This window comes from Dipteris shenzhenensis, chromosome 2, assembly GCF_047967505.1.
Source record: "Dipteris shenzhenensis isolate YYH24624 ecotype China chromosome 2, Dip_SZ_1.0, whole genome shotgun sequence".
NCBI lineage: Eukaryota > Viridiplantae > Streptophyta > Polypodiopsida > Gleicheniales > Dipteridaceae > Dipteris > Dipteris shenzhenensis.
Genome location: NC_141597.1, coordinates 19,023,795 through 19,037,925, shown reverse-complemented (window position 1 = coordinate 19,037,925; position 14,131 = coordinate 19,023,795).

Here is a 14,131-nt window from a genome sequence, read left to right as displayed (position 1 = left end):
TGGTGGGATTGACAAATGGAGGTGTAGAGTTTTTTACTTGACATTTTGGATATATGCTTCCATCACACCATAAGTCAATATGTTGAAGCCCTTCTCTTCTCATATTTTCCCGCTGTTGAGCATTCAGCACCGTATCCTTTCGTCTTTTTTGTGCTGGAGCATATTGTTCTTCCAAGTCGATGTGAAGATGGTGTAATCGCTTCTTCTCAGATAGTGACTCACTAGTATCGGCCATTTTTTGTGCTCCTCAGGTTGCGAAGTTTGTTTTTCAATCTCATAGTCATTTTGTAACATGAATCGTGGAAGTGTGGCGGTATCCATGTGAATATTTTGAAAACTTGCAATCACTAAGTTCAGTGATGGACTCTTAATGAAAGACCTGCACACGTCGGCCAAAGAGATGCGGAATCTTTGGTAAACAAAAAAAAATCTAAGAGGATATTTAATACAAAATCGTGTTAGTCAGACAAAAGATTATCTTATTCCTTTTTGAATTGACAGTTCTGTAGTCCTTACTGACAAATCTGAGCCACGTTTCCGTATTTTACTATTTTTGAGGTCTTTTAGGAGAGAAATAAATCAAAAAATAGTGAATTTCTTACAGGGCCCCAAAATGAGTTCCCTTTTTCCCTAATGTTGAATGTAATTACAAGGATGTAGGCCAAGGCTCTAAGAGAGATAAGACCTCCATGTCCAAATTAAAAGAGGCATCTCAATCTACGCATTCAATAGCGCAAAAGGCCACTAGAATAGGGAAAGGACCAGACCAAGTGGTCATTCAGGATGGTCCAAATGAGGATACATCCATCCACCTCATCTTCTTCATGCAAAACCCTTTCCCTAGGAAGTTAACGAACCCAACCATATAAGGAAGTCAATTGGCCAGTAATGGCCCAAGGCAAGGCTACAAGTACGACACCCAAATACAGTGGAACCTTCCCCGATCCTATGGTAGAGAAGTAGTGCCTAATCAAAGCATAAACTTGGTACGTGAGTGCCAAGATAAGTTTGAGCAAAATCTCAAGGACAATAAAAGGACTGAAACGATACACCTTGGCCATTTGATAACCTTTCAGGCTTTGAAATATTTTGAAGTATCAGAAAAGGGTGCAAGAAGAGGAAGTGCCTAGTCCTTCGATAGAGGGGTCCACGTTAATGCAAAGGATGTTTGAAGGACCCAGCCTTGCAGTGACTAAAGGAGGAGGATGACATGTACTATGGTTTTGGGGAAGCAGTCTCAATGGGCACGGAACCCACCACCCTTGGTCACCCCTGGTCCTTGAGACATTGCAATTTGGCCTCTTTCTTATCCACTAAGCCCAAGATGCCCATAGTGGCATTATTGCAAGGAATTACAATGCTTTGGAGGGACCTCTCGGATTGGATGAATGAGCAAATAGCCTCTCGAGTCAGCTAACCCAACCATATCAAAAAATCCAAAGGACACTCAAGATCTCCCAATGGTACCAGTCAACAAGCTAGGCCATATTATGAGAGCGACAACACCAATGCTGTGCTCCCCATTTCCTACCATAACAAAAATATTGAGGCCATACTTGCTGGAGGAGCCAGAGTGAATGTAGTCACTAAACAATGTTTGGAGAAATGGGGTAAACCTAACATGGAGGAGACCTCCCTAGTGATGAAGCTAGCCAATGGTGGCATGTCCTGGCCAATTTGAGTGCTCATTGGTCATCAAGTTTAAGGTATTGGACTTCACCTACCTAGTATGATTCGTGGTAATGGTGAACGCTAGCAAACAACCAGGGTACGAAGCCATATTGGGAAGACCTTTCCTACACATCTCAGGCTTGGTCCATGACTAGCACTCAAACAATATTTATCTAAGAAAGGATGAGGAAATAATAAGAGTCGATCTCTACACGTGGAAGGCTCACCCCATCACTAGACATTTGTTTGTTGTAGAGTTTCATACCATGCAGAGGTTGGCATCTGTGAATCTAGTCCAAGATTGCAATGCCAAGAATGAAGGTGAGGACAAGGATGATCTTTGGTACATAACACTCCCTGAGCCCAAGTTCTCGCACATCCTTGCCACAATATATGTCTATGAGACAATAGGTTTCCAATTAACTACCCCCTTAACTAGAGAGGTAGGAAGTGGTGGTCCCACTCCAGATGTTCAATATGCTTAAGCCTCATAAAGTCAGTAGGATAGAAATGAAGGTAAAGTTAGACCTCCCACTATTGCCCACCATGAATTTTTTTTCAAAATGGGGATCTAGATTTAATGTAATCATGGCTCTGATAGGCTCCATTAGTGCAAAGAAGGAGCAATCCTACAAGACCTAATCCCCTAAGTCCAAAATCCAAGACAATCCCACCAGGAAGCAAGCTCAACCAATGATAGAGATGGAGGAGGATGATGATAAGGAAGAGTTAAGATAGGTTCCCCCCACTACAAGGCCTATACCATTCGAGATCATAAGATCCTCAACCAGTAGGCCAAGAAGTTGGCAGAAGAAGGCAACTAATCAAGGTTATCCCCACCGCTAAAGTGAAGAAGGTGACCCTTGCACCAAAAGGGTTTGAACCTCAAGTGGCATATATTGCTGATTACCTCACCCATGAACAAGAGGAGGCTTTAGTCTCACTCCTCCTAGAATACAAAGATTGCTTTGCTTGGAAGTACACAGATATGAAGGGCAAGCCACTAGAATTGTTGCAAACCATTCCTATGTTAGAGGATGCCATCCCAATTAGGCAGAGACCCTACTCGCCGATAAATCCCAAGTACACAATAATCGTAAGAGAGGAGATTCAAAGGCTAATAATGTGAAGATAGTGGGAGAGAAGGAAGGAATCTCACTTGCAGCTTTCTCACATACACAATGGGGTAATATACACAAAGGTGGAGGCTGAAAACAGTTTTCCTCTTCTTAGTTGTGAAAGCCAAAAGAACACTTGTACAAAGAAATAGAAGAACCCTATATGTGGGTCTCAAACCAAACTCAGCTAACTAAGGTGGCATACTAACTAAGCCATGAACTAGAGTACATAAGGATAGCTGTCATCCAGCTATTATTCATGGGCGGTGTACCAACCACACCTGCAGCTAACAAGTCGGTGACATAAATGCACAACGGTCACCCTGGCATATTAGGAGTGGAGCTCGATATCTCAACACTCCCCCTCGAGCTCAATCCCAATGCACACCAAGCAGGTCTCTAAACTTGGGCAGTTTCTCTGCGCCCAATGCCTTTGTGAATATGTTGGCTACTTGATCCTCTATGCTGACATAAACTAGATCAATAAGACCTAGTAAAACCTTCTCCCGCACATAGTGATAATGCACCTCAATGTGCTTTGTTCTAGCATGATAGACTGGGTTATTTGCCAAGTGTATATTGCTCATGTTGTCACCATAAATGACAACTAGCCCATGCATATCATAAAGTAGCTTATGCAACCAAGCTACCTCACATGCAACCATTGTTGCACCCCTGTACTCAGCCTCTGTGCTCGACAAGGCAACTGTAGGTTGTTTCTTGTTGCTCCAAGTGACTACGGCACTCCCAAAAGAGAACACATATCCATTGGTAGATTGTCTATTAGAAATACTACCAGCCCAATCAGCATCAGTGTATCCATGCAACTGTATCTGAACCCCAGCCTCATAAAATAGTCCATACTGCAATGTGGACTTCACATACCTAAGTATGCGTCTAGCTGCATCCAAATGTGGTTTCCTTGGAGCCTACATAAACTGACTTACCAATCCAACAGCATAGCTCAAATCTGGCCTGGTAATAGTCATATAAATCAAACTTCCTACTATGCGCTTGTACATAGTAGGGTCTTCCAGAAGCTCACCTGCATCTGCGCTTAGCTTCACATTCTGCTCCAAAGGAACTGAAATAGGCTTACAGCCTGTCATTTCATATTTGGACAGCATGTCCAATCCATACTACCTCTGCAAGAGCCATATCCCACTTGGTGATCTAATCACCTCAATGCCCAAGAAATAACGCAGCTCTCCCAAATCCTTCATCTCAAACTTCTACTTCAATAGCATTTTCACATGAAGGATATCTTCATCACTATCACCTGTGATGATCAAATCATCAACATAAATGACAAGCAGCATAATACCTTTCTCTGTTTTTCTCACATAAAGTGAGAAATCTGCCTTGGAAATCTGAAAGACAATAGTGACAAGATACTGTCCTATCTTGTCAGACCATGCTCTAGGTGCTTGCTTCAAGTCATACAAGGCTTTCTTCAACCTGCAAACAAACTCAGGATGAGCAGCATGAACATAACCTGGTAGCTACTCCATAAAGACCTCTTCTTGCAAATCACCATGCAAGAAGGCATTCTTTACATCCATTTGATCTAAAGAGCATCCCTTTGATGCAACCATAGCAATGACTGCTCTTACAGTTGCCATCCTTGCAACCGGACTGAATATTTCTTCATAATCAATGCCATATGTCTGTGCATACCCCTTGACAACTAATCTTGCCTTGTATCTGTTCACAGAACCATCTACATTGTGCTTCACCTTATAAACCCACTTACAGCCAATTGCATTCTTGTCTTTAGGCAAAGGCACCAATTCCCATGTAGCATTTGCTTCCAAGGCATCCATTTCTTCATCCATGGCTTTCTCCCATTTTTCTTTTCCCATGGCTTGCTTAAAAGAAGTGGGTTCTGGTTCATGTATCACTTTCACCATATAGGCATAGTGAATGGCTGTAAATCCATCATATTTCAGCCTATCCACAGGATACCTAGCTCTGGTAGACCTGTGCAAAATAGGGTCACTTCTAGGTGCTCTCAAAACATCCCTAGTCTTCCTTACTCCAGGTGTAACAACAGAAGGAATACCCAACTCATCATTAATGCTCTGTTATGAGCCACTGGATTCACCATCCACATAAGAGTGACCTACATTCACCTTAAACATGGGCTGATCTACCTTCTCTTTTCCTTTTCGTGATACCTGCATACTACTATCTACATTGCTTTGAGGAGATTCTCCTGACCTCAATCTGCCTATCCATGGTGAAGTATGTGAACCACTGCTAGAGGACACTGCAAGTCCACTAATATTTTGTGATTGCTATTGTGAATTTTGTGCAGCATTACCATTTTGTGCATCTACATCATCAATCACATTTACGGGTCTATACCAGCTGCTCATCTCAACAAAAACGACATCTCTGCTCACTGTAAACTTATGAGTAGAAGGGTTATAGCATCTATACCCTTTCTGCTGCAGAGAATAACCAATAAAGATGCACTTCTCAGCTTTTGGATCCAACTTGGACCTCAACTCATCTGGCACATGAACATAGGCAATGCAACCAAAAATTTTCAAATGAGAAATATCTAGTTTCCTACCAGTATACATCTCCTCTGGCGTCATGCCATGTATTGCTGCAGTGGGAGTCCAGTTCATTATGTAAACTGCTGTAGCAACTGCTTCATCCCAATAATAATCTTGTAGGTCTTTTTCATTTAGCATGGCCCGAGATACCTCTCCAATATGCCTGTTTTTCCTTTCTGCAAGTCCATTTTGCTATGGGGTATGATTGCATGAATATTGTTGCTTTATGCCATGCTCCTACAAGAACCTTGCAAACTCATTTGAGAGGTACTCTCCCCCTCCATCTGACCTTAGGCATTTTATTTATAGGCCTGTTTCTTTTTCAACCATAGCTTTAAAAGCTTTGAAATTCCCAAACACTTCACTTTTCTTTTTCATAAAATGCACCCAAACTTTTCTGCTGTAGTTAGTAATAAAAGTGACAAAGAAATGACAGCCTCCAATAGATGCAGCTTTAGTAGTCCACACATCAGAGTGGATTAATTCCAATGGCTTCTTACTCTCTTGAACATGTCTAGGAAATGGTTTCCTTGCATGTTTTCCAAATGGACAGGCTTCACATACTTTTGGGCCTGCGTTTATGACCAATGCGTTTATGCCAGATATCAATATCTGCAACTACACCAGTCCCATGTGCAAACATTGCTGCACTCAATTCAGGCATGTTTGCATCCAACGTAAACATCCTGCCCTTCTTCTTTCCTTTTGCTATCAAGCGACCATTATTTTTCATATCCTCAACAAAGCATCCATGAGGATTAAATCTGACCTGCAAGCCCTACTCAACCATTCAACCAACAGAAACCAGGTTCTTGGTGATATTTGGGACATGAAATACATCAGATAGGTATTTCTTTTTTCCATCCTGCATAGACAAAGGAATTTGACCAATCTGCACAATAGGATGTGCAGTATCATCACCAGTCTCCACAAATCCTGGTCTTTCCATTTTCCTTGCATCCTGCATCCATTCTGCATGACCTGTCATGTGGTTTGATGCACTTGAGTCAACATACCACGCATCATTACCTTCTTTTGCACTTGTCACAGAATTGGTCATGTGCTGCACCATAAACAAATGCTCATTTCTGTCATCACCCTGTCTACTAGAGGATGCATAATTGCCTTACTGCAATTTTCCATTCATAATGTCATTTTTGTAGCAGTCTTTAGCCATATGACCCATTTTACCACAATAGTAGCATTCAACATTGTTGTTTGCATTTTGGCCTCTCTGCCATCCACCACAACCTCTTTGGCTCCCCCTGCCTCTAGGGTTACCATGTCCTCCTCCAAAGGACTGGTTTTCTTGAGTTTGCTGCATATTCTAACTTCTACCACAGCCTCCAGATCGGCCTCCTCTACCTCTTCCACCATTTGAGTAGAAGATAGTTTCTTTTGAAGTTCCTCCTGAAGAAGATGCACCACCATTTCCCTGCTCTCTTTAGAAATTAGAAGAGCAAACAACTCCTCAAAATCAGGAAATTTTTCACAGACGGCAATGGATGTTCGGAACTGTGCATAATCCTTTCCTAGACCATTCAAGGTCACAGAAACTAGATCATCATCTTCCACTGGCGACCCAATGGAAGCAAGTGCATCTGTAATTTTCTTCACCTTCATGTGGTAGTCATTGATGCTCATATTTTCTCTCTACACATTGTGCAACTCCTGCTTGAGCTACATTTTCCTAGCTTGCATATTTGTGCTGTACATTTTTGCCAAAGTATCCCATGCCTCGTTTGGTGTACTTGCATCCCGAATATGCACCATCATAGAATCTGAAATACTGATAAACAGCCAGTACATAACTTTTCTGGCTCTCTCATGCCATCCTTTAAATGCTTGCATTTCCTATTGATTGGGAACATTAGGAAGAACTGGTTCTTCTTCATTTCCTATAATGAACTCCCCATAGCCTTTTCCCATAAGGAAATTCGTCATTCTAAACTTCCATGCTTGGAAGTTGTTCTTGTCAAGCTTTTCAATGGCAATTCATGAAAGAGAATCAGACGCCATTATAGAACACTGCAAAATATTCTGTCATTGTAAAAAACACAGCTTTTGCCTCACACGGGTAAATCTGCAAAACTGACAAAAGTGGTATTTGACCACACAGTCACTTCCTAGTGACGATTTTGCATCAACAGGCAATAAGGATGATTCTGTAACTCCCAGTATCTCTGCACACAGGCATATGATTCAATTTGTATGGCAACTTTTCACTGACCTACAGAGCAATGGTCGCACAGCAAAAACAGGGCCTTTTTCTCAATGCTTGCAGAGGACTTCCGCCTCCAAAACGGGCCCCGAAATGCCCTCTCACCACACGCGAAGGGTGTCTCAATCTGAGACAATGCACTCCCGCACTTTCCAGCTGTGCTACCTGAAGAGATTTGCTCCGAAACTCAAAAAAGGAAAGCAACACTGGTCGTCTTACCAAGACACCATGAACTTGGTTTGCTTTCTTGAGCTCCTTACCACGAACCAGGCTCTGATACCATGTGAAGATAGTGGGAGAGAAGGAAAGAGTCTCACTTGCAGCTTTCTCACATACACAATGGGGGAATACACACAAAGGTGGAGGCTGAAAACAATTTTCCTCTTCTTAGTTGTGAAAGCCAAAAGAACACTTGTACAAAGAAATAGAAGAACCCGATATGTGGGTCTCAAACCAAACCTAGCTAACTAAGGTGGCATACTAACTGAGCCATGAACTAGAGTACATAAGGATAGCTGTCATCCAACTATTATTCATGGTTGGTGTACCAATCGCATCTGCAAAAAGTTGGTGACATAAATGCACAACGGTCACCTTCGCATATCACGAGTGGAGCTCGATATCTCAACAAATAGATGTGAGGTTCATCTACAAAATAGAGCACATGGACTGATTATTACCAATATTGATAGTTCTAAAAACTAATGGAAAAATCCAAGTGTACGTGGATTTAAAGAAAGTAAATGTCGCGACAAGGCAATATCATTACCCCCTCCCCTTCACAAGTATGAGTTGGAAAGGGTTCTAGGAAGGAAGCTTACAAATTCTTAGATGGGTTCTCTGGCTACAACTAGGTATCCATTTCCCCAAAAGATCAACATATAATGGCCTTTGCTACGGAATGGGAGGTATTTTCCTCAAAGGTGATGATCTTCGGACTCACCAATGCTCTCGCATTGTTCTAACAATGGATGTTCACTGCATTCAAGGATTATCCTAGAGACTTACAAGAAGTCTCCTTCGATGACTTGTGCTCTAGTTCCAAGTGGGAAAATCATCTTAATTACCTAAGGTTGGTCTTTGAAAGGTGTTGTTTATATTGGATATCCCTTAACCCTCTCAAGTGTCAAATTTGCGTCAAGCATGGATAGGGCCCGTGTAACAAGGATAGGGCCTATAAAATCATCAAGGACTACGCCCCATACCATCTTATAGCTAGCCAACTCTACCGAATGGAAAAGGATGACATCATGCACAAATGTGTCCATGAAGATGAGTTTGTGGATGTGCTCAGGGAAGCACACTCAGGGATACCAAGCTGCCCTTTTGCCCTAGAAATCATCGCACACACACACTCTTTGGAAATGCGATTAAATTTATTAAATGTGGTGGATATGATGTCCCTTATAGGTGTCCTCGCAGACTAACTAATCAAAAAAATGGGGTATAGACTTCATCATCCCAATAACAAGAACGGTTAAAGAAATACAAGCTAGATACATCATCATGCCTACCGATTATTTTACCAAATGGGCAGAGGACTAGGCCACAAGAAAGGACTATGCTAGGTCAACGACCAATTATTTCTTATATGAAAATGTAATAACATGGTTTGGATGCCCTTGGAGATTGTTAGTGAGATTGAGGGACTCATTTTCTCAATAAAAGTATAGCCATCCTGACAGTTGAGTCCATGATAATCCATAAAAAATCTACCCCTTCCTACCAATGGGCCAATGGCTTAGCAGAAGTTCTAATAAGACCTCCTAACTTATCATAACCTGCATAGTCAAAGCCAGTCAAAATGAGTAGGAGCACAAGCTCACTGCAGTGCTATGGGCATACCACATGGCCTACAAGGTGGCTCTACAAACTCACCCCCTTTAGCTTAGCCTTGGAATGGAGGCAGTTATGCCAATGGAATTTATAGTGCCAAGCCTACGCATAGCAGTTAAGGAAAGGTTGTCAAAGATGCCTTGACCAAACTTGAAAAATTAGATGAGACGAGGTTGAAATTGCTTAAAGGTAGAGAAAGTAAGGCACAAAAAGTGGTTTGACCACAACCTTTGTAACAAGGACTTAAATGAAGGAGACCTCGTACTCCTTTATAGCATCAAGAACATGCAGCATAAGGTGAATTATAGGGCATGTGACTCTACCACATGGTGGAGATAACTCCCCAAGGGGCATGCATAATTGCCACCCTAGATGGAGTGGAAATAGAAGGCTACATTAATGGTATCACGCTAAAAAGGTACTATGGCCCACTCACCCTTCAAACCCTCTAGGCAATCCATAGAGAAAGGGAGTTGAAATTAGAAGTAGAACAAATGAAAAAGGCAAGCCATAGAGGAGGCTTGTGCTCAAAATTCCAAACTTAAGAAGAGGAACCAGATGACTCTCTATAAAGCAACCCTAAAAAAGGTGGAGGACCCTGATGACATAATAGTGGACCCAACTAAAGTGCCCCTACAGAATCTGGTTCAAGGACAAATGTTACAATCTTGTGAGGCATTGGTATATCTAGCAATTTAGGGCTTAGGGAGTATGGGAGAAGCTTCCCTAGGTACCCCTTAACTCTAGCCTTGTCATGATATGCACCATAAATGTTAGATTCTTATGTGCAATTGGATATGTGAGTATCAATGATTAGGTTAATAACTATATCTTGTAAGGTCTATTTTACATCTTGCCCAAGAGTATGATAGAAGAACAATTTGTCCTCGAAAGACGTTGGTGTTGGCAAACAAAGTGCCAAATCAGTGTCAACGCACCGTAGCTCTTACCTATGGGTGATGCACTTTAGTGGTGCTTCTGTGGGAAGGAACTAAGGTAGATAGGTTGGCATCCCCTCCCAAAGTGTCAAATCCAGTGGCTCCAATGTGTTTGAAGGACCAAGATCCTACCATGACCAAGGGCATATTAGGGAAGAAGCCCCAAGAAGACAAGGAAGCCAAAAGGTATACTAGAAGCACCAAATCATATGGAGAAATAAATATATGTTTTGGGTGTAAAAGGGCCTCGATAGTCAAATCCCCGTCCTCCTATACCAATACTATGTTTGCCGCCTAAGGCCAAGACTTGGAAAATTCAACCACAAAAGCCCCTGCAAAAAACCCATTCTAAATGGGTCCCCAAAAAATTACTATAAACACAAGGGTATCATGAAGGTAGTGCTCAAATCTGGGTGCCAAGGCACTGCATCTCAAAATGGCCCTCTAGATTTGATAATTCTCCCATCATAAGAGAAATTCTATAGCCCCTATGGCTAAGCAATGAAGAGGACTCCACAATCACAAGGGTACTAGTGATAATAGCCCAGGATTCAACTATGCAAAAATGGGCATCACCATAAGAACCTATCATAGCATCAATCAAAGGGAAGGACACTCAACTTCTATGTGCATCAATCGTGCAGAGGGTCATATAGCTCAATAGTAGCAAGCCAAACCAAGCCAACATGAGAGTACCATAATAACCTATCCCTAAAAATGAGAAAGTAACACAAGAACCTCCCCCAAGGCCCTCCCCACAACTATCAGGACTGACTCCATCATGCCAACTAATGGTTTTTAGGCATGCAATAGTCTAGATAACAAATATGCAAAAGAAATCTTAACAAAGTTGTAAACAAGAACGCAAATCATTTATTCATTCATGCAATGGAATAGACTCTCATAAGGGATCCTCCGCATCCCTACTAGGCTTGTGTAGGAGGATCCAAGCTACATAGATTCATCCATAACAAGAGACACAAGACAAACAACCTCACATACATCGACGCTCTTGGTGTCGAGACATCAAATATTAGTCAAAGGAGGGCTGCAGCTACCATGCATTGCATAGATCACAACAAATCATCAGTAGGAGAGAACCAAAACATGCATAGGAGGAGGGTGCATAAATCATGCACACTACCAATCCTCATAGGCTCCTTGAACAAGTGTCCATGGAGCCTGCCAAGTGGCAAAGAACCTACTAGCCCAATGAAGCATCCTTCCATCCACCCACCCTCGTCCACTACACTTGCCAATGGACCATAGTTAGACTAGAACCTACTTGGAAAAAAAGAAGTATCAACACAAGAACCTTCCATACCAAAGAAAATAAGCCTCTCTAGGAGCTATGGCTCACATGAGATGAGAATTCCACACCAACTTGAGTCCCCATCCTTGACTTCAGTGTATCCCATCCCAAAAGCTCACCACCAATGCTAGTAGCATGCCTGTTTGACAAACTCAATGCATGCTCAAATTTCAACATGGCTATTAGTAAGGTATGACTAGTGCATCACTCTTCCCCTCCCCCTTCATCATGATTCCAGCAAGTCTATTGCTCCCCCATGTGGATTCACAGTCCTAATGTCCAGGTGATTCCGAAGGGTAGGCATAACAAACACATCCCCATCACCCCTCCACAAGTCCGCAAAGTCATTACATAGAAATTATGACAAGAAGGGTTAGCACTAAGTGAATAGGAATAGATGGCAATGCATTAGTCATGTTGGCCCCACATTGGACATCCCACCAAAGTTCCATCAAGGCTTCTCAGGCCTAATCTGCCCTAGTAACAAGGGACCCATGCAACCATCAAGAATCCCCTTGTACCACTAGCAAGGGACCCATGCAATTGTCAAGAATCTCTTTGTACCACCAAAAGCTCTCCAAATTTTAAAGTGTATGTCAATTTCCTAACCCAAATGGCCTACAAGGATGCTACCCCATCCCAATCATCACAGGGTTAACTCAATATGCCATCGACTTGGGGGCTACATGCCTAATCCAAGGACCCATGGGGATAACATCCCATCCTGACGATCTCAAGGTGACATGTCTATCCCATCAATAGGCAAGGATACAAGCCAAAGAGTTGACCCATGGGGATGAGCTTCTATCTCATCAACCCATAGGAATACGAGCTTACCCTAAACTAGTGTGGGCAGCTTTTAAAGCTCTTTTGTTATGAGACTTGCCCATATCCTTGCCTAAGCTCATTGACTCTTCAGAATTGGAGAGATCACCTTGTGGCGGTCCATGCATTTTGAATAAAAACTAGGAATAGAATTTCCCATTTGTGTTGATGAGAAATTGGGCTGGTGGGAGGACAAGGTATAGTTTGAGACATTTCAGTTCTATGGGTAGGATTCTTCCAGACCTCCAATGCATGCATGTTTCTCAGTTATGCAAGCATTCCAAGATATTTTTGTTGTATTCTATAAAAATTTTCATGTTCCTAGGCTAACCCTATGGGTCAAAAAGTTAGCTACCTATCCCTGTGGGTCACTAGGATAGCAATGTATAGTCAGGTGGTTGGGTTAGCCGCTTATCCCTATGGGTGCATGGGCTGCCACAAGTGATCTCTCCAATTCTGAAGAGTCAGTAAGCTTAGGCAAGGACATGGGCAAGCCTCATAAGAAAAGAGCTTTAAAAGCTACCCACACTAGTTCAGGCTAGGTGGCTAACCCAACGACGTGACTATCCCTACGGGTCACTAGGATTAGCCACTATCCCTATGATGCCAAAGATGTGTAGTCTGGAACTTACGTGTCATGGGGATATTCGAGGAATATTGATGGTAGGAGCAAGGTATGCACAATTTTGCCATAGATGTCACTCCAATGGCTCCCATACTTGCAACATGTGAATCTATAAGAGAAGAAGTAGGGAGAGTGACAAGAGAACTTGTATTTCTTAAACCTGCAAGTGAAGAACAAAAGTCAAACTTTGGCCTTATATACACTTCCACTTTTTGACCCTATTCTCTTTCCTCTATCTCACTCTCACCATTTTACAACTCTCATGGGGCCATATGGTGCCAAGGCATAATCTCACTATCCTGTCTTTGTCGTAGAATCTCTAAAGACCCACTAGTCTTGTTGATCCACCAAGTGTTGTGAGTGGTCCCCGTGTTAACCAATGCTATTGTTGGGATAATCCTGGAATTATAACGTTCTCCTTCTTACATGACCTCACTTTAAAGGAGTTCTTTAGTCACATTTTACCTCCTTGTAGTATGCCCACAGGCATGGGTTGCTAAACTTGGGCAACTATTTTGAAACTACATGTTTGGTTTAAGAGAACTTGGAAAATGACACCTTTGTTAGCCAAGGTGACTTCGTTAATCAATGTGGTTAACACACACTATGTTGTAGGATTTGTATTATCCAAGAGATATCCCTTGGATTCAGAATATCGTCTGCATGTAGAGACAATGCAAGCTATGAGACATAGAGAAGAGGAGGCAATTTGCAGGTGGGAGCTGTGTAGCAACTAGAAGAAGAGAACTAAAAAGAGAGGCAAACCAAGAGGGCACATTAGAGTAGGAGGACATGAAAGATCAAGTGGTAGAGAGTGGGCAAAGAGCATGAGTTAGAGAAATGGGAATAGTTAGCAGATAGAGCGATAGAGAAGTGAAATGATGAGCTACAAAAAGGGATGATGGTCAGCCAATTGCAGAGCTAGGGGAAGTGAAGGCAGAGATCACAAACCTATGAGAGAAGCATGGGCATGGGGGAGTCTTGAAAGGGGAGATAAGGCATTAGAGTAGTAGGACAAAAG